The sequence below is a fragment of the Papio anubis genome, chromosome 20 (assembly GCF_008728515.1).
Source record: "Papio anubis isolate 15944 chromosome 20, Panubis1.0, whole genome shotgun sequence".
Lineage (NCBI taxonomy): Eukaryota > Metazoa > Chordata > Mammalia > Primates > Cercopithecidae > Papio > Papio anubis.
Genome location: NC_044995.1, coordinates 32,638,767 through 32,658,502, shown reverse-complemented (window position 1 = coordinate 32,658,502; position 19,736 = coordinate 32,638,767). Strand labels below are relative to the sequence as shown.

At 50.0% G+C, this 19,736-nt stretch overlaps 1 protein-coding gene across 9 annotated transcripts in view; it reads left to right on the top strand.

Annotated features, from left to right (window-relative positions):
* The first annotated feature begins 2,345 nt into the window (after positions 1–2,345).
* The window catches only part of GATAD2A (GATA zinc finger domain containing 2A), a 127,110-nt gene continuing 109,719 nt past the window's right edge, over positions 2,346–19,736 (top strand). For 6 of the 9 annotated variants that reach the window (XM_031659728.1, XM_009193960.4, XM_031659726.1 and 3 more), the window contains exon 1: positions 2,346–2,958. The gene's annotated coding sequence lies outside the window, so the exon portion shown is untranslated. The remainder of the gene's footprint in view (positions 2,959–19,736) is intronic. The other 3 variants (XM_003915224.5, XM_031659724.1, XM_009193954.4) reach the window with 1 other exon arrangement.

Sequence of the window (19,736 nt, the reverse complement as noted above, 5' to 3'; positions counted from 1 at the left end):
AGGAAACTGCAGGGCTGAAGAGGCGAACGGGCCAGATTTGGGAAGGGCCACGTGTTCCTTGGGAAAGAGTGGAGAGCTGCATGGAAAAAATTCTCCTCAAAAAGACGGGGAGGCCGGGTGCGGTGGCTCACACCTATAATCTCAGCACTTTGAGAGGCCGAGGCGGGTGGATCACTTGAGGTCAGGAGTTTGAGACCAGCGTGGCCAACATGGTGAAACCCCATCTCTACTAAAAATACAAAAATTAGCTGGGTGTGGTGGCGGGCGCCTGTAATCCCAGCTACTCCGGAGGCTGAGGCAGGAGAATGGCTTGAACCCGGGAGGTGGAGACTGCAAGATAGTGCCACTGCACAACAGAGTGAGACTCCGTGTCAAAGAAAAAAAACCAGAAAAACAAAAACAAAAAACAAAAACGGAAAGGGGGGCAAAATGGGTTGCTTTTCTTTCTTTTTGTTTTTGAAAGGGAGTCTGGCTCTGTCACCCAGGCTGGAGTGCAGTGGCGAGATCTCGGCTCACTGCAAGCTCCGCCTCCCGAGTTCACGCCATTCTCCTGTCTCAGTCTCCCCAGGAGCTGGGACTACAGGCACCCGCCACCACACTCGGCTAAGTTTTTGTATTTTTAGTAGATATGGGGTTTCACTGTGTTAGCCAGGATGGTCTCGATCTCTTGGCCTCGTGATCCGCCTGACTCAGCCTCCCAAAGTGCTGGGATTACAGGCGTGAGCCACCGCGCCCAGCCTGGGTTGCTTTTCTAAAAAGGTCTGACTCCCTGCAGTGTCCTAGGGCGGAGGCGTCAGAAAGTCGAAGTTTTGGGAAAAGGGGAACCTTTCTTTCCACACTCAGATTCTGCTTAGAAAAGCACATGGAGCACAACTCCCTGGCATTTCTTTTCTTTTTCTTTCTTTCTTTCTTTTTGAGACGGAGTCTCACTGTCATCCAGGCTGGAGTGCAGTGGCGGATCTTGCCTCACTGCAATCTCTGTCTCCCAGGTTCAAGGGATTCTCCTACCTCAGCCTCCCGAATAGCTGTGACTACAGGCGCCCACTACCACGCTCGGCTAATTTTTGTATTTTTAGTAGAGACAGGGTTTCACCATCTTAGCCAGGCTGGTCTCGAACTCCTGACCTCAGGTGATCTGCCCACCTTGGCTTCTCAAAGTGCTGAGATACAAGCGTCAGCCACCGTGCCCGGTAACTTTCTTTCCTTTTTCTTTTTTTTGAGACAGGGTCTCGCTCTGTCGCCCAGCCTCGACCTCCCGGCTCAGGCGATCCTCCCACCTCAGCCTCCGGAGTAGCTGGGACTACAGGTGTGCGCCACCACCCCCGCTAATTTTTTAATTTGGATTTTAATTTTTGTAGAGACGGGGTTTTGCCACGTTGCCCAGGCTGGTCTGAAACTCCTGGGCTCAATCGATCCTCCAGCCTTGACCTTCCAAAGTGCTGGGATTCCAGGCGTGAGCCACCGGGCCCTGCCTTATTTCCTTAGTAAAGGGGTGAGGGGCGCCCATCTGCTGCAATCCTCCTCTGGAGAGAGGCGGGGTGCTTGAAGTCTCAAATTCCTCGTGGAGTGAGAGGACAGGGGAGGCAGAAAATCCCCAAGTTATCTTCAGAAACGAAGGTGGAGGGGGGCGCCCAGTCCCCACTTTCCTCAGATAAAGGAGGAACAGGGAGAGCGGCCCCCAAGAGTACTTAGAAAAGGAGTGGATGTGCCCCAAATACTCCTCGGAAAAGGCGGTGGACCCTGGATTCCCCAAATGCTCCTAAGGGATCCCGAACTCCCATGTTTTCTTAGGGAACAGAGCTAGGGGCCCGAATCTACAACATAATCGCGATCCCGGCAATTGTCCTCAGAAAAGCGAGCAGGGCAAGGAACCCCCCAAACTCTCTCAGAAGAGGGGTCGGGGCAGATTCCCGAAGATCCTCCTCAGAACGGGGGCCAGGGAAAAGAATCCCGAAGCTGAGTCTTCTCAGAATCTCCAAGATTCTCCTGAATAGAGAGGGTCGAAGCACAAGACGAGGCAGAAAGAGCGCGAGGCCACCAGAGCCCCTTAGAAACATTGCCAGGCCACGACGCGCCCGGGATCCTCAGAGGCGCCGCCCGCAGCCCTGCGTAGCCGCCCCACGCCCGCCAGGCCCAGGCCGCCTCCGGTGCATTATGGGTGGGGCGCCCCTGCAGAGCACTGCGGGGAACCCCCTGCCCAGCCAGTTGCCGGCCGCCGGGTGGCCCAGGCGATCCGCCCTCCGGGGTCCCAGCGAGCGGGCCACGAATTGACGCGTCCCCCTAGGCCCCGCCCCTCGCGGGGGTCCCGCCCCGAAGTTTAAGTCCCGCCCTTGCATGGCCTTCAGTGGCTCTGCGGCCCGCTCCCATCTACCATTGGCAGGATGCCTGTCAGTCATTCCGTCCCGCCTCTTCGGACCCGCCCCGGCCGGCGGCGCGATCCCGAGAACCAGCCGGCCCGCGCGCTCATTGGTCGTCATGCGCTGTCTGTCATGAGGCTGGCCACACCTTCTATGGGGTGCGGGTCCTGAGAGTCCTGTCTGGACCTCATTGGCTTGTGGCGCCTTCACTCGGAGAGACGCGCCTCAACCCGGAAGTATGCGAGGCGAAATCTGCCTAGCAACCGGGGAAGCCGGGCTGTGAAGCGGGCAATTTCAGTGTGAGTCTGAGCCGCGAGACCGAGCGGCGGCTCTGAGCGCGGCGCGGCGGCTCCTCCCGCCCGGGGTCAGCGCCCCGGCGCGCGCACGCGCACCCCCGCCGCCCGAGCGCGCCCCGCGCCGCCCGCGCAGTCGGTCGGTCGGTCGTCTGTCCTGTCGCCGCTGCCGCCGCCGCCGCCGCAGCCGCCGCGGGCGCCACCTGAGGGAGTCGCCTCCGCGGGACGCCACAGGACCTGACCGGACTGCGCTGCCCGAGGCCGTCCCGTGTCCCGGCCGCCGTCGGCGAGGGCGCCGAGCAACTTCGGTGAGTAAGGGGCAGGCGCCGCTGGCGGGTCCCCGGCTTCCGGTGCCCCAGGCTCTCTGGGGCTTCCGCTTCTCCCGCACTACCTTCGCCGAGCGGACTCTCTTCTCCACAGGACCTCCCTCTCAGGGGAGCCTCCTGCTCTGGGGCCCCCCGCCTCTCTAGGAGGCCCCGTCTCTTTAGGGGACCCTCGCCTCTCTTGGGGACCCCCATCTCTCCAGGCAGGGGACCCCGCTTCTCTAGGGGATCCTGCCTCTCTAGAGGCTCTCTGCCTCTCTAGAGGATCCCCGCCTCTCTAGGGGACCCCGTCTCTCTAGGGGACCCCCGCCTCTCTAGAGGATCACCGCCTCTCTAGGGGACCTCGTCTCTAGGGAACCCCCGTCTCTCCGAGGGGAGCCCTGTCTCTCTAGGCGACGCTGCTTCTCTAAGGGAGTCCCCCTTATCAGGGGCTCCCCCGCCTCTCTGAGGACCCCTGCCGGAGGGAACCCCCACCTCTCTAAGGAATCCTGCCTTTAAGAGGAACTAACTCCCTTCTTTGGGGATCCTCAACTCTTTGAGGATTCCCGCTTATCTGAGGGGATTCCCTTCTTCTCTGAGGGTCCCTCTACTTTTCTCAGGAACCCACCCCTTTGAGGGACCCCCTCCTATCTGAGGACCCCTGCCTCTGAGGGGAGTCCCTTTCTCTGAGGGACCCCTGCCTCTTTGAGGGGAATCTCCATCTGAGCGACCCTCTGCCTCTCTGAGGGTCCCCCCCTTTCTCTGAGGGGCCCTGGCCTCTCTAAGACCCTATCCTCACTCCTCTAAGGAGACCCCTGCTTCTATTAGGCTATACTTTCTCTGAGGGATCCCCCACCTTTTGTGGATTCCTGGGGAATCCCTTCTTCCCTGGGGGACCCCTCTTTTAAGAAGACATTCCAGCTTCTTGGAGGAAGCCCTACCTCTCTGTAGGAACCTCCCCACCCCTGCTTCTCTGAGCTGTGGTCCTACTTTTCTGACTTGTCCCCCTTTATTTTATTTTTTTTGAGACAGAAAATCTCACTCTGTCGCCTAGGCTGCAGTGCAGTGGTATGACCTGGGCTTACTGCAACCTCTGCCTCCCGGGTTCAAGGGACTCTCCTGCCTCAGCCTCCCGAGTAGCTGGGACGATAGGCACCCACCACCACGCCTGGCTAATTTTTGTATTTTTGTGGGGAGGGGATTTCATCATGTTGGCCAGGCTGGTCTCGAACTCCTGACCTCAGGTGATCGATCCACCCACCTCGGCCTCCCAAAGTGTTGGGGTTACAGGTGTGAGCCACCGCGCCTGGCCCCCCTACTTTTTGATGAATGCCTTCACTTTCCTGAGGGGGTCCCCCACTTCTTTGAAATGCCCATCTGACCGGATCATTAGTTATCTGAGGTATACCCCTACTTTACCTGTATCCTACTTTTCTATTTCTTGTATACTCTATGTATACTGCAATTTTCTGAGGGGTCCCCAGTATCTCCCCTTAACTTGAAACATCCCACTCCTGTAGACTCCTCACATCTCTGAAGTGTGTCTCCCCTTTTCCAAGTATCCCTTCTCCTGATGGGAGACACTGGATCTCCACTTCTCTGAGGGGTCTGTCTGAATTCCATGGGGTTCCCTCCCACTTGCCTGAGAGTATTCCCTCTTACTAGAGGCTTTCCTCCTGATTTTCTAAGGGAGTAACTCTTTATTTATCCTTGGAACACTCATATGAAGCTTCTCCTCTTTCTGTCTGTGGCACCCACTTCCCTCAACTGTGGAGGAAGAGAGCAGAAATGTACCCCTCCTTCAGTCTTTGTTGCCACTCTAGGGGTATTCTCTGGACTTTTATTTCGGTTTCCAGGGGCCTGGAGGATTTTGTGGCTGGAGGGGAAAGTCGGGGACAGAGAGGCAAAAAGCATGATTTCCTCATGTCCCTCTAAGATCTGCTAGATTTGGGGGAGCAGGAGCTGCTACTAGATGACCACCTTAGTTACTCAATTTTCCAGTGGTGGGGCCATCACAGTGTTGTCACGCCTTTGTGACGACAAATGGGACAAGGGAGAAACATTGTATCCCCATTATCACACTGTCAAGCTGTGGGAGTGACCCACTTCCTGTCCCATCCCTCAGTCCTCCCTCTGCATACTATAACTTAACTTTCCCTCCCCCTGCTGAAAAAAATCAAAATAAAAAGGAGAAGAAAACTCTCCTTTATCTCTTCCTGTTGCATTTTCTCTCCCGAGATCCCCTGATTCAACCCTCGATCAAATAGGATCCCTCGTTCATAGGCCACTTTGGTTTGAAAGACAGAGCAAGAAGCAGGAAGTGGGTCACCTTAGATCCAGAAACAGGGGAAGGGAGGCAAGGGACAGGATTTCTGTAAGTTTTAGGTGATTTTGGCCTGGCCCAAAAGGAACTTTTTACGTGGCATTTACACATCTCATGTACTTTTTTTAATGGCCCACCCTGGATTCCAAGTTCAGTAGCTAATTTTATCTGCTTTGCCAAACGCAGAGCTCTGTGGAGCCCAAGTAGATGAATGCTGGCATTGAGAGATGGTCCAAAGGACAGGAATGAACTCGGTTTGAAACCTGAGTAACTTGTAACCACTTCGTGTCCACGCACAAGTCTCAAGCTAAAAACGTGGGGAGCGTTTGACTGAAGTGGAGTTCTGAAGTATGGGCTGCACTAGTGTTTGCTTTAGCATTTCAACAAGTTCTTCCCTCTGACTCCACTGGAACTGCAGTTCACTTTACAGTTTGACTGAGGGCAGTCTCTCTCCTGTTCGTTTCCATCTGGGTCTTGCTTAATTTGAGTCCTTTGTGAAGACTCCTGCCGAGGCTATAATTTGAGTTCTAAATCTGTCGGTGGACCATGTGGACACAAGTTTCAACTCGAGCTATTTTCTTCTGGGGAGAAGTGCTTGGAGACTTTCCTGGGCCCTCTGCTGCTGGGCTAAGTCAAGTCCAGGCAGGAGGCTGCTGCAGACTTGGTTGCTCTTCTCCTGCCTCTTCCTGGTCAGCTGTAGGCACTGCCCTCAGGGGAAGGGAAAGATGGTGGGGAGCTTGGGACTGAGATGAGGGTAGAGAAGTGCCTGAGGGTAGGGAAGGGCCTGCACGTATTTACTATTTTATTTTATGTTTTTGAGACAGGGTCTCATTTTGTTACTCAGGTTGGAGTGCAGTGGCGCGATCTCGGCTTACTGCAACCTCTGCCCCACTGGCTCACGTGATCCTCCTACCTCAGCCTCTGAAGTAGCTGGGACCACAGGCGCATGCCACCACACCCGGCTGTATTTTTGTATTTTTGGTAGAGACGGGGGTCTCACCATGTTGCCCAGGCTGGTCTCGAACTCCTGAGCTCAAGTGATCCACCTGCCTCAGCCTCCCAAGGTGTTGGGATTATAGGCGTGAGCCACTGCGACTGACCTATTATTATTATTATTATTATTATTTTTTTTTTTGAGATGGAGTCTTGCTCTGTCGCCCAGGCTGGAGTGCAGTGGCCAGATCTCAGCTCACTGCAAGCTCTGCCTCCTGGGTTTACGCCATTCTCCTGCCTCAGCCTCCCGAGTAGCTGGGACTACAGGCGCCCGCCACCTCGCCCGGCTAGTTTTTTGTATTTTTTAGTAGAGACGAGGTTTCACCGTGTTAGCCAGGATGGTCTCGATCTCCTGACCTTGTGATCCACCCGTCTCGGCCTCCCAAAGTGCTGGGATTACAGGCTTGAGCCACCGTGCCCGGCCTGACCTATTATTTTTAATAAAACCTATAGGACCAGCAGATGGGATGTTAAAAAGGAAATGGACAACTTTGAAGTCAGAAGGACCCAGTTCAGATTCTGGTGCTGCCCTTCTTAGTTATGTGACCTTGGACAAGTGATGGCACAAAATTGGCATGTTATTAAATATTTGAGGGAACACATCGCTGTGAATGTGTGTCAAGGTGCTTACTGATGATGGGAGGTGCTTCCTAGATGGATGAATGAATGAATCTGAGGTAATAAACTGGAGGCAGACAGCACAGCTCCTGGCACACGGTTGGTGTGCAGTAAAGGCTGCTTGTTGTGCTCATGAGATTAGGGTCCTGGCCTGGACTCCCAGACCAGAAAGCGCTTGATATTCTGCCAAGGCTAAAAATGCCCGAAGAGAAAGAAACTTGGTATGTCTCTTGGAAAACCCACTCCCCCACTGAGTCTCTTAGCAAGAGTTTTCTGTGTTCTGATACCAGATGTGAGATGGATTTGCTGTGTGGCAGGGCGTTTGTGTTTCTCTTGGCCTTGGCGTCTCCCCCTGTAAAATGGGGTAATTTGTGAATTAAGGGCAAGTAGGGAGATGTATTACTCTAATTAGACCACAGGCAAGATAGAAGATTATAATGAACTTGAAGAATTGTGGGAAGAAAAAAATAGATGAACTATGTATGCCTAAGGGATCATATGCATATGATGAGACTGCTTGAGTGAGTGAGTCCAGCAGTTACCTGGTGAGTGATCTATTCTTACACTTTAGAACCTTGAAAGAAGAGCCGTTCTTTCATTGTAATAGATCAGATTTGGGGACAAAAGACTGGGAAAGTGATGTACAAAGGCATTTGACGCCACACAATAATAGTACTTTGAGAGGGCCAGTGTGTGGCTTAGTGCCCACAAGGAGATCAGAATTCACCTCAAGCTCCCAAGGCCCAAAGGGCTGTGGAGATGCTAACTCAGCTTAGAGGCTGGGGCAGGGGTCGGGGGGCAGTGGAATAGAGGGGAGTGGACAGGACATTAAAAAAAATTTTTTTTTTAGAGGATTTTTTTCTTTTTTTTTTTTTTTTTTTTTTTGAGACGGAGTCTCGCGCTGTCGCCCAGGCTGGAGTGCAGTGGCCGGATCTCAGCTCACTGCAAGCTCCGCCTCCCGGCTTCACGCCATTCTCCGGCCTCAGCCTCCCGAGTAGCTGGGACTACAGGCGCTGCCACCTCGCCCAGCTATTTTTTGTATTTCTTAGTAGAGACGGGGTTTCACCGTGTTAGCCAGGATGGTCTCGATCTCCTGACCTCATGATCCGCCCATCTCGGCCTCCCAAAGTGTTGGGATTACAGGCTTGAGCCACCGCGCCCGGCCAGAGGATTTTTTTCTTAACAATTAGTGAAAGCCGTAGAATCATGGCTGGTAAATTAGGCCCAGCCTTCTTCACTTACTAGTATGGGAACAGATGGCATTCTGCCCCTGACGGCTAAAACCCAGGAGGAAATAATGGGTGAAAATCTGAGCTAGGCCCCTGGTGGGCTGCTTCTACGTTTGAAGAAAGGGTTTTGGGTTTTTTTTGTTTGTTTGTTTTCTTCCTGGAAATAAACTCTCTCTCTTCCTCCTTCTCTCCTTCTTTCTTTCTCTTTCATACACACATGTACAGACATACACTGACTTTGGTATTGAAGCAAATAAATATCCATCAATCTTAAATTTCTTTCAATTCTTTTAAGGACAGTTATTCCATTACATGGGAAAGGAGCAAAATTTATAATATTTAAAATATAAGAACTAAGGTAAACAACTTCAAAGGGATCACTCTTCCCTTCAAAATTATGCTATGTCTCTTATGTGCCACAGACTTCACTCTGGTGGATGGTGGCGCCACCACCACGTCTCTATCTAACAGGAAGTTTTTTAAACTTATTTTTTTTACTTGAAGGATCCTTACAGCAATAAAAAACCTTGGATAGTTAGAAATGATATTGATCTAGGTACATTTATTAGATGTAATGTAATGTGGTCGTCTGTTGGTGGGCAGGTCTAAAAGGCATGTGGGTCCAAACACTGCCCAGCTTCTAACTCTGGACGGTAAAAACTGTTGATTTATGGAACTGAAATAGCTAGGGAAGTCAGGGTTTCCTTCCTGTTGGAGACAGCACTGGGGGCATTAAATCCCTGTGGGATCTTGATGATAAGAAAGAAACTGACCTCTTTTGGAATTGGGAAATAACTACCGTGTCAAGTGATTCCATCCAAATGAATGGATGGTGTTATTTTTGATTTCTAGTATTAAGTTTGACTTCATCCTCTCTGCAACTTGACTGCCTTTGTTTATGCTGTTGTGTCTTTTGAATAAGAGTTTTTCCTTTTCTTTCTTTTTCTTTTTTTTTTTTTTGAGACAGAGTCTTGTGCTCTGTCACCCAGGCTGGAGTGCAGTGGTGCAATCACAGCTCACTGTAGCCTTGACTTCCGGGCTCAAGTGATCCTCCCACCTCAGCCTCTTGAGTAGCTGGGACCACAGGCACGCACCACCATGCCCGGCTAATTTTGTATTTTTTGTAGAGACCGGGTCTTGCTATGTTTCCCAGGCTGGTCTTGAACTCCTGAGTTTGAGTGATTCTCTCACTTTGGCCTCCCAAAGTGTTGGGATTATAGGTGTGAGCCACAGTGCCCAGCCCAAGTTTATTGTGTTTTTTTTTTTTCAGACGGAGTCTCACTCTGTCACACAGGCTTGAGTGCAGTGGTGCGATCTTGGCTCACTGCAACCTCTGCCTCCTGGCTTCGAGGAGTTCTCTGTCTCAGCCACCCAAGTAGCTGGCATTACAGGCACCCACCACCATGCCTGGCTAATTTTTGTATTTTTAGTAGAGACGGGGTTTCACCATCTTGGCCAGGCTGGTCTCGAACTCCTGACCTCGTGATCCACCTGCCTCAGCCTCCCAAAGTGCTGGGATTACAGGCATGAGCCACTGCTCCTGGCCAAGTTTTTTTTATTTTGTTTATTTTTTTATTTTTATTGAGACAGAATCTTGCTCTGTCATCCAGGCTGGAGTGCAGTGGCACGATCTTGGCTCACTGCAACCTCTACCTCCTGGGTTTAAGCCATTCTCCTGCCTCAGCCTCCCCAGTAGCTGGGATTACAAGCGTGCACCACTGTGCTCAGCTAATTTTTGTGTTTTTAGTAGAGACAGGGTTTCACCATGTTGGCCAGGCTGATCTTGAACTCCTGACCTCAGGTGATCCACCTGCCTCAGCCTCCCAAAGTGCTGGGGTTATAGGCGTGAGCCACTGCGCCTGGCCAAGTTTATTCTTTTAAATTGGCTTATAAGGGGCCAGGCGCAGTGGCTCACACCTGTAACCCTAGCACTTTGGGAGGCTGAGGCAGGGGATAACTTGCGGTCAGGAGTTTGAGACCAGCCTGGCCAAAATGGCGAAAGCCTGTCTACTAAAAATCCAAAAATTAGCTGGGCGTGGTGGCGCAGGCCTGTAATCCCAGCTACTTGGGAGGCTGAGGCACAAGAATGGCTTGAACTTGAGAGACAGAGGTTGCAGTGAGCTGAGATCAGGCCACTGCACTCCAGCCTGAGTGACAGAGTAAGATTCTGTGTCAAAAACAAAAAAAATTTTTTTTTTTGACTTATAAGGGACAAGTGAACACTCAAATAAGAGCTTTACTTGTGTGGCCATAAGGTATGGTGTGTGTTTGTTTTCTAGTGCAATTTACATTACATTAAAAATTAGAAAGTGTTAAATCTTTTGGCCCATATAACTTCCTATGCCAACAAATAATTCAGGAGCAAACATTTTCTTTTTTTTTTTTTTTTTTTTTTAGACAGAGTCTCGCTCTGTCGCCCAGGCTGGAGTGCAGTGGCGCGATCTCGGCTCACTGCAAGCTCCGCCTCCCGGGTTCATGCCATTCTCCTGCCTCAGCCTCCCGAGTAGCTGGGACTACAGGCGCCCACAACCGCGCCCGGCTAATTTTTTGTATTTTTAGTAGAGACGGGGTTTCACCGTGGTCTCGATCTCCTGACCTTGTGATCCGCCCGCCTCGGCCTCCCAAAGTGCTGGGATTACAGGCGTGAGCCACCGCGCCCGGCCTGGGAGCAAACATTTTCATGCCTAAGATAAAACGTTTTCATGCTTGGTGAGGGGGGTCTGGCAGTAAGCAGGACTGACACAGTTGGCCTTCCAGGAGCATACATCTTAGTTGCAGACAAATAAACAAGCAAATGAATGAAAGAATATTGTGAGGTTTCTTGAGAATATCCCTAAGTGCTGCAGCTACCCTCATTGGGAGCTTCAGGTGGAGTTTCTTGGAGGTGTAGAAGTGAAACCTCACTACCTCTTTAATTTCCTCACTGGGCTCCTGTTTCCTGTCTCTAAAAGGAGACAGAAATTATGGCATTTTCCTACTTGATTGTTGGCGATAGTTGATTCATGACCACTGTGATTGTAATCTTGGAGAAACGAGAGAAACTAGAATGGTCATGGTAGGGGGTATTTTCAGGTTTGTCTTTCTTTCTTTTTTTTTTTTTTTGAGACAGAGTCTTCCTCTGTTGCCCAGGCTGGAATGCAGTGGCTTGATCTCGGCTCACTGCAACCTCCACCTCCTGGGTTCAAGTGATTCTCCTACTTCAGCCTCCCTAGTAGCTGGGGTTACAGGCAACTGCCACCACGGCTGGCTAATTTTTTGTATTTTAGTAGAGATGGGTGTTTCACCACGTTGCCCAGGGTGGTCTGGAACTCCTGAGCTCCAGCAATCCTCCCGCCTTGGCCTCCCAAAGTGCTGGGATTACAGGCGGGAGCCACCATGCCTGGCTGAGTTTGCCTTTCTTGAAGTCAGTGGTGGTGTGTTTTTGGAATCCTGGGGCATTTCTTCATGGCAATGCATATTACACAAAGTGATAAACCGCTCTGAAAGCTCTTCCCTTGTTGAAATCTTAAAAATATTCCGATAAGCTGGGGCTGCCTGGGTGTTGGTGGTGGTTTAGGAATAATGAGATTTCCAGTAGATGACTGCTTTGTTGTGTATTGGTAGACTCTTGGTGCATGGATTTCCCTCTGCTTAGGCTGTCCTCTTCTTTTTTTTTTTTTTTTTTTTTGAGGTGGAGTCTCGCTCTGTCGTCCAGGCTGGAGTGCAGTGGTGCGATCTTGGCCCACTAAAACCTCTGCCTCCCAGGTTCAAGCGATTCTCCTGTCTCAGCCTCCCGAGTAGCTGGTATTACAGGCGGCACACTGCCATGCTTGGCTAATTTTTTGTATTTTAGTAGAGATGGGGTTTCATCATGTTGCCCAGGCTGGTCTCGAACTCCTGAGCTAAGGAAATTCACCTGCCTCGGTCTCCCAAAGTGCTGGGATTACAGGCGTGAGCCACCGCTCCCGGCCTAGGCTTTCCTCTTACACTGGGACTGGGAAGATGCTGTTTACACTTTTTTATGTTGGGCAAGGCTGGAAGTCTTAGATTTGACAGGTGCTTTTCTTTTTTTGAGACGGAGTTCTGCTGTGTCACCCAGGCTGAGTGCAGTGGCGCATCTCGGCTCACTCCTGCTCCGCCTCCCAGGTTCACGCCATTCTCCTGCCTCAGCCTCCCAGGTTGGGACTACAGGCGCCCGCCACCACGCCCGGCTAGTTTTTTGTCTTTTTTTTTTAGTAGAGACAGGATTTCACCATATTAGCCAGGATGGAACAGGTGCTTTTCTTAACTAAGTGTATTCAAGTGAGAGGTGGGACTGGAGGTTATGGATATTCATTTGGGATAACAGCCTTGAGGGCAAGAGGGAGGCTGTTAGAAGGAGTTTCTGGTTGTCTTTTTTCCTTCCACTCAAGTTCTGACTCCGGAGGTGGAGAGGCAGGCCCATGCCGGAAGTGGGCGTGGAAAAGTAATGCAACTGTGCATGTGACCAGGCTCCCACCTCTGGGCTCTGCTGCCCTTGGGAAGTGGATGCTTGCTCCCTCCTGACTTCCTGTTCTCCCTTCTTATAGGCAGAGTTCTTGGGCTCCAAGTTGAGCACAGAAAATATGTTCAAGGCCAGGCGTGGTGGCTCACACCTGTAATTCTAGCACTTTGGGAGGCTGAGGCAGGCGGATCATTTGAGCCCAGGAGTCTGAGACCTGCCTGGCCAACATGGCAAAACCCCGTCTCTACTAAAAATGTAAAAACTACCTGGGTGTGGTGGTACACGCCTGTAATCCCAGGTACTCTGGAGGCTGAGGCAGGAGAATCACTTGAATCCAGGAGGCGGAGTTTGCAGTGAGCTGAGATCATGCCACTGCACTCCAGCCTGAGCGACAGAGCGAGATGTCTCAAAAAAAAAAAAAAAAGAAAGAAAACAGGTTCAAGTTCCCCCTTTTTCCTTAGTAAGCCGTTTTGTCAGAGCTGGGAGCCACCAGTGGACCTGTACTTGCCAGTTTTGGGGTCTCAACTAATACACCCACAGACTCAGAGGTTTATCTGGCAGGGTGGCGAAAAAGATGGTTTCTTGTTATATTATCACAGTGTTCCCCTCGGGAACTCTTCTGCACCAAGAGCTGCTTGGAGATGTGTATGGAACTTAAAGAAGCTGACAGTAGATAGGTCCTTCAGGAAGAGTGTGCTTTGGAAGAATGGTTTGTAGTTACTTACAGCTTTTTGCTTTATAAAAGTACTATGGGAGGCTCTATGCCATAGAAACTTTATAGCCAAAAAACTTTGGGCTTGATCCTGATCTTACCACTTGCTGGCGTGTGACCTTAGAAAAATAGCCTGACTTCAAGTGGCCTACTCTTTCTGAGCCTCAGTTTCCTCAAAATTAAACTCAAATCCTCATTTGTGGGCTGGTTTGTTTGTAAGCATACAGCAAACGGCCAGACTGTTGTGGATGCCTAGTAAAGGTAGTTGTTAAAGAATCATATTTAGGAGCCAGGCACGGTGGCTCATGCCTGTAAACCCAGCAGTTTGGGAGGCTGAAGTGGGTGGATCACCTGAGGTCAGGAGTTTGAGACCAGCCCGGCCAACATAGTGAAACCCTGTCTCTACTAAAAGTACAAAAAATTAGCTGGGCGTGGTGGTGGGCGCCTGTAATCCCAGTTACTAGGGAGGCTGAGGCAGGAGAATCGCTTGAACCCGGGAGGCGGAGGTTATAGTGAGCTGAGATCGTCCCACGGCACTCCAGCCTGGGCAACAAAAGCGAAACTGTCTGGAAAAAAAAAAAAATAAAGAATCATATTTAGACTGACTGTTTCTCTTGATGTTGGCACCTGAGTTTGGACAACAATCTGTGGGTGTTAATACTGCCCAAGAACAAACCAGTTGACACTGGGCCAGTAGGCTGGGCATGTCTGAAGGCCAGTGATCTGGAAGTTCCTGGATTGGTTGATTTTTCCCAGTGAGATCCCTTAGTTCATTGTAGCTTTAACCCCCACAGCCTCACCTTACTGTACTCTCCATATGGACTTGCAGTGCCTCAGGAAATGTGATGGGGCAATTGGGAAAAAGGCTCAAACCTTGAGCTCAGGCGATCCGCCTTCCCCGGCCTCTCAAAGTACTGGGATTTCAGGCATGAGCCACTGTGCGCAACCTATTTGTTAGGTTTCTTTCTTTCTTTTCTTTCCTTCCTTTCTTTTTTTCTTTCTTTCTTCTTCTTCTTCTTCTTCTTCTTTTTTTTTTTGATAGTCTCGCTCTGTCACCCAGGCTGGAGTGCAGTGGCGTGGTCTCAGCTCACTACAACCTCCGCCTCATGGCTTCAAGCCATTCTTCTGCGTCAGCCTCCCGAGTAGCTGGGATTACAGGCCACCATGCAGGGCTGATTTTTGTATTTTTGGTAGAGACGAGGTTTTACCATGTTGGCCAGGCTGGTCTCGAATTCCTGACCTCATAATCCACCCGCCTCAGCTTCCCAAAGTGTGAGATTACAAGCGTGAGCCACTGCCCCCGGCCATTAGGTTTCTTAAGTCACTAGGCGTTCTGAGAAGAGGCATAGCATGGGCACAGGCAGGGACCTGGAGGTGAAAACAGCCAAGTGAGTTCCCTTGACCTGAGGAGGTTATGCTGTTCTAAAAGTCAGAGTTTGAACTGATCACTCTGGCAAGAAAAGTCCAAAATTTCTTCCAAAGGTAGAAAGTTAAAATGTGCTATAGTAGGATCCAAGATTAAACTCAAAATAGTATTTAAATTGAACTTTTTTTTTTTTGGAGACGGAGTTTCACTCTTGTTGCCCAGGCTGGAGTGCAATGGCGCGATCTCAGCTCACTGGAACCTCCGCCTTCTGGGTTCAAGTGATTCTCCTGCCTCAGCAGGAGAATGAGTAATGTGTAATGAGGCTAATTTTGTATTTTTAGTAGAGATGGGGTTTCTGCATGTTGGTCAGGCTGGTCTCGAACTCCCGACTTCAGGCGATCCGCCTGCCTTAGCCTCCCAAAGTGTTGAGATTACAGGTGTGAGCCTCTGCGCCGGGCCTTAAATTGAGCTTTCAGTAAACATTTTCAATCAGGAAGCAATGATGGCCAGTTAAATCAGCCATCTAGACTCTGTAATGGTATACTGTATATGTAGACTTTAACCTCCAAAGAAGCTTCAAGAAAACAGACTTCAGGGCTGCTTCTGACTTTTTCCTTTGAGAATTGTTATCATTTAAGCTGGTCTAGAATTCTTAATACTTCAGAACAGTTTTTTGTTTCTTTCTTTTTTTTTTTTTTTTTTTTTTTGAGACGGAGTCTCACTGTGTCTCCCAGGCTGGAGAGTGCAGGGCTCACTGCAAGCCTCACTGGTTCACGCCATTCTTCCTACTTCAGCCTCCCAAGTAGTTGACTAGCTATCACTGCTGTTTTTTTGTATTTTAGTAGAGACGGGTTTCACCATGTTAGCTGTGGGATAGTCTCTGACTCTGACCTTTAGATTCAATCTGGCCAGCCTCCCAGTGCTGCTGGGATTACAGGCTTGGTTTCTCACCGCCTGCCTAGTTTTTTGTTTTCGGAGACAGAGTCTTGCTCTGTTGCCCAGGCTGGAGTACACTGGCATGATCACTGCATCTTTGAACTCTTAGGCCCAAGCCATCCCCTTGCCTCAGCACCCAGATAACTAGGACTACAGGCACATGCTATCATGCCAGGCTAATTTTATTTATTTATTTATTTAGTTAAGCAGAGTTTTGCTCTTGTTGCCCAGGCTGGAGTGCAATGGCGCGATCTTGGCTCACCACAACCTCTGCCTCCCAGGTTCAAGTGATTCTTCTGCCTCAGCCTCCTGAGTAGCTGGGATTACAGGCATGCACCACCATGCCTGGCTAATTTTGTGTTTTTTTTTTTTTTTTTGAGACGGAGTCTCGCTCTGTCGCCCAGGCTGGAGTGCAGTGGCCAGATCTCAGCTCACTGCAAGCTCCGCCTCCCGGGTTTACGCCATTCTCCTGCCTCAGCCTCCCGAGTAGCCGGGACTACAGGCGCCCGCCACCGCACCCGGCTAGTTTTTTGTATTTTTTTTTTTAGTAGAGATGGGGTTTCACCGTGTTAGCCAGGATGGTCTCGATCTCTTGACCTCGTGATCCACCCGCCTCGGCCTCCCAAAGTGCTAGGATTACAGGCTTGAGCCACTGCGCCCGGCCTAATTTTGTATTTTTAGTAGAGATGGGGTTTCTCCATGTTGGTCATTCTGATCTTGAACTCCCGACCTCAGGTGATCTGCCTGCCTCATGCCTCCCAAACTGCAGGGATTACAGGCGTGACCCACCACACCCTACCTTATTTATTTATTTGAGATGAAGTCTCTCTCTTGTTGCTCAGGTTGGAGTGCAGTGGGCAACTGCCCAGGCTGGAGTGGGAGTGCGATCTTGGGTCACCGCAACCTCCACTTCCTGGGTTCAAGCGATTCCCCTGCCTCAGCCTCCTGAGTAGCTGGGATTACAGGCATGTGCTACCACGCCCAGCTAATTTTTGCATTTTTAGTAGAGATGGGGTTTCATATTGGCCAGACTGGTCTCCAACTCCTGACCTCAGGTGATCCGCCAGCCTCGGCCTCCCAAAGTGCTGGGATTACAGGCGTGAGCTACCACTCCCGGCCAGCTAATGTTATTTTTTAACTTTGTCTTAGAGACAGTGTCTCACTGTGCTGCCCAGGCTGGTCTCGAACTTCTGGGCTCAAGGACTCCTCCCACCTTGGCCTCCCTCAGTGCTGAGATTACAGGCATGAGACACTGTGCCCAGCCTAGAACAATTTAAACTAACTTTTGGCTGGGTGTGGCGGCTCACGCCTGTAATCCCAACATTTTGGGAGGCCGAGGTGGGCGGATGACCTGAGGTCAGGAGTTTACCAACATGGTGAAACCCCGTCTCTACTAAAATACAAAAATTAGGCCAGGCGTGGTGGCTCACACCTGTAATCCCAGCACTTTGGGAGGCCGAGGCAGGTGGATAACGAGGTCAGGAGTTTAAGACCAGCCTGGCCAAGATGGTGAAACCCTGTCTCTACTAAAACTACAAAAATTAGCTGGGCGCGATGGCGGGTGCCTGTAATCCCAGCTACTTGGGAGGCTGAGGCAGGAGAATTGCTTGAACCTGTGCGTCAGGGGTTGCAGTGAGCTGAGATCACGCCACTGCCCTCCAGCCTGGGCAACAGAGTGAGACTCCGTTTCAAAAAAAAAAAGCAAAAATTAGCCAGGCATGGTGGTGCATGCCTGATGCCTGTAATCCCAGCTACTTGGGAGGCTCAGGCATGAGAATTGCTTGAACCTGGGAGGTGGAGGTTGCAGTGAGCTGAGATCATGCCGCTGCATTCCAGCCTGGATGACAGAGCGAGGCTCCATCTCAAAAAAAACAAACAAAAACCTACTTTTTTTTTTTTTTTTTTTTGAGACAGGGTCTCATTTGGTCACCCACGCTGGACTGCAGCAGCGGTAGTGACACAGCTCACTACAGCCTCGACCTCCCAAGCTCAAGCCTGCTAATTTTTGCATTCGTTTTTGCAGGGATGGGGTTTTGCCATGTTGCCCAGGCTGGTCTGGAACTCCTGGGCTCAAGTGTTCCGCCCGCCTGGGTCTCCCAAAGTGTTGAGATTACAGGTGTGAGCCACCTCGCCCAGCCAATTTCTAAACTTTCACTGCATTTTCAAACTTTAGCCTTTATATTTAACTTCTCAAATTGTCTCTATTCAAGGTTAACTTTTTGACCTACATTTGAAATAAATATCTTCGTCTTCCCAAAACAGGAATTGGTTAGATAGAGACCTGATTACATGGGCATGTAAGAGGGCATGGTTGTTATTATCAAGCTGTGAAAGAGAAACCAAAGTAGAAAGGCATTCCACCTGTGTTTTTTTTTAAATAAATTACGGGCATTTCACTATAAATGGGGGGTTTGGGGTGTATGCATCCTGTTAGGAAAACATTGGGGAGGAATGTTTTCCTAAATTGGCAGATCTGCCAATTAACAAATGGGGAGTAGGGTGTGAAATAGATGCCAAGTTTTAAAAATACGTTTTTCTGCATGTCCAACAAAGGATATTTATTAGACTGATCATGTGACTAACAATACTCTTTCCCTGCTTGGGGGGTTTGAATAGGCTGATCTCTAGACTCAAGGCTGTCATATAGCCTTTTTGTTTTTCCTGGTATTTTTCTGAATTTTTTTTTTTAATCTTTAATTCATAGAAAACAGTTTACTTCCTGATTATTCAAGCCTTAAAATTGATCCAAATTAGGTGGGAATTTTTTTAAACCATATGTAGACACAAAAGAGATATTCCTTGCCAACTAGTGACACATGGCAGATGAAGACAGAGTGGGAGATACACTTCCGGTTCACGACAGCACTTCTGAGCAGTTTGTGCTTAACCCTTTAGGGGAGCATTTGTGCTCAGAACCCTGGAGCAGGACAGTGCCAGGGCCACACAGAGACTCCCTCTGGACAGAGCCTAACTGCAGATGGAGCCTGAACCTTGTGCTGCAGAAACACTGAGCGTAACGAATTGTGGTTAGAGACGACATTCAAAACAAACACACGTTGACAAAGTGGACCATCCCTAGAGAGCTGTGTTTCAGGGAGCTTTTCAGCATAAACGATGGTGATGGGGACAATGGGGGCTGCTGACCCATGTCCCATGAACTCCTGATCTAGTGTGAGAATGTTGTGAATGCAAAGATGACTCTTGTAGCAGTGGTGATGCATTGGAAGTATTGTGTTTTTCATAAAGCATCACTGTAAGAGTCCCTATAGCTATTTTCTGGTCCCTCCCTGAAGAATCAAGAGTATCAAAGTATTAAGGAAATCAAAATCACTTAATAATTAATATTTTATTTTCCTTTCCTTTCCTAGTCAATTTCATTGTAATCTCACCATGTAAACATGAATTTGGGGTGAAATAAGAAACTTTAAAATGATCCTCCCTTAGAGATTGTTGTTATATTGTCCCTAAACTTATAGTCTTAAACTTTAGGTACTAAGAATGCAAAGTACAAAAGCAGGGCTGGGTGTGGTGGCTCCTGCCTATAATCCCAGCACTTTGGGAGGCAGAGGATTGCTTGAGGCTGGGAGTTCAAGACCAGCCTGGCCAACATGGCGAAACCCTGTCTCTTCTAAAAATACAAAAATTAGCTGGTGTGGTAGCACACGCCTGTCGTGTCAGCTAGTCCAGAGGCTGCGGCACAAGAATCGCTTGACGCTAGGAGGTGGAGGTTGGAGTGAGCCAAGATGACGCCATTGCACTCCAGCCTGGGGCAACAGAGTGAGACTCTGTCTCAAAAAAAAAAAAAAGTAGTCAGTGCTCATTTTTCATAAAGGTGATTAAAAGAAAAAAACTTGGCCGGGCGCGGTGGCTCAAGCCTGTAATCCCAGCACTTTGGGAGGCCGAGACGGGTGGATCACGAGGTCAGGAGATCGAGACCATCCTGGCTAACATGGTGAAACCCCGTCTCTACTAAAAAAATACAAAAAACTAGCCGGGCGAGGTGGCGGGCGCCTGTAGTCCCAGCTACTCGGGAGGCTGAGGCAGGAGAATGGCGTGAACCCGGGAGGCGGAGCTTGCAGTGAGCTGATCTTGGCTCACTGCAACCTCTGCCTCCCGGGTTTAAGCGATTCTCCTGCCTCAGCCTC